The sequence below is a fragment of the Hemitrygon akajei genome, chromosome 14, assembly GCF_048418815.1.
Source record: "Hemitrygon akajei chromosome 14, sHemAka1.3, whole genome shotgun sequence".
NCBI classification, from domain to species: Eukaryota; Metazoa; Chordata; class Chondrichthyes; order Myliobatiformes; family Dasyatidae; genus Hemitrygon; species Hemitrygon akajei.
Genome location: NC_133137.1, coordinates 83,360,450 through 83,362,046, shown reverse-complemented (window position 1 = coordinate 83,362,046; position 1,597 = coordinate 83,360,450).

Sequence of the window (1,597 nt, the reverse complement as noted above, 5' to 3'; positions counted from 1 at the left end):
TTATGAACAGTTGATAAATAAACAGCAGAAGGTGCAGCTTATCATTCTGAGAACCTTCAGAATAAACAAGAGTTTTGGGGTAATTTATGAAAGCTCCTGGGTGCCTCAACTTATCCTGAGTTTGAATTTGTCCTGTGTCTATGGATCCAAAGCTGGTCAGTGGGTGCACAATGGAACATGTTTCTGCACAGGCACTAACTAGAGCTTGTGGAGTTTATTCAAAGTTCAGTTTGTTGTTAAGTCAGCTGCACAAGTACATGTATCCACAGGTTCGAAGAATACCGGTAACTTACTTGCATCAGAATATCAGGCATGTAGCATCAGTTACAGTTCAATCACACAAAAAACATAAATTATATATAAATCATGCAATAATTATACAGGAAAGGACACAATTAGAACAAAAAGAAGCAAATGACATTGCGGTACAAGGTGCCCAAAGTGGTCATAATGTTGCTGTGCTGAGCCAGTGATTAAGATTGCTCAGGCTGATTCAAGAACTGAACGGTTGAAGGGAAGTAACTGTTCTTGAACCTGACGATGTGGAACTTCAGGCTTCTGAACACTCTGCCTGCTGGTAGTTGTGCAAAGATGCCAGGCCCCAGATAGTGGGGATCTTCTCTTCCCTGAGAGAAGATAGAAGAAAATATACAGAGAGATCATTTTAAAGATAAGCACAAGAAATTCTGCAGCTGCTGGAAATAACATAGAACATAGAACACAGAACATAGAACATAGAATAGTACAGCACAGTACCGGCCCTTTGGTCCACAATGTTGTGCCGACCCTTAAACCCTGACTCCCATATAATCCCCCACCTTAAATTCCTCCATTTATCTGTCTAGTAGTCTCTTAAACTTCACTAGTGTATCTGCCTCCACCACTGACTCAGGCAGTGCATTCCATGCACCAACCACTCTCTGAGTAAAAAACCTTCCTCTAATATCCCCCTTGAACTTCCCACCCCTTACCTTAAACAGACAGACAGACAGACATACTTTATCGATCCCGAGGGAAATTGGGTTTTGTTACAGTCGCACTAACCAAGAATAGTGTAGAAATATAGCAATATAAAACCATACATAATTAAATAATAATAGGTAAATTATGCCAAGTGGAAATAAGTCCAGGACCAGCCTATTGGCTCAGGGTGTCTGACTCTCCGAGGGAGGAGTTGTAAAGTTTGATGGCCACAGGCAGGAATGACTTCCTATGACACTTAGTGTTGCATCTCAGTGGAATGAGTCTCTGGCCGAATGTACTCCTGTGCCTAACCAGTACATCATGGAGTGGATGGGAGACATTGTCCAAGATGCCATGCAACTTGGACAGCATCCTCTTTTCAGACACCACCGTCAGAGAGTCCAGTTCCACCCCTACAACATCACTGGCCTTACGAATGAGTTTGTTGATTCTGTTGGTGTCTGCTACCCTCAGCCTGCTGCCCCAGCACACAACAGCAAACATGATAGCACTGGCCACCACAGACTCGTAGAACATCCTCAGCATTGTCCGGCAGATGTTAAAGGACCTCAGCCTCCTCAGGAAATAGAGATGGCTCTGCCCCTTCTGGTAGACAGCCTCAGTGTTCTTTGAC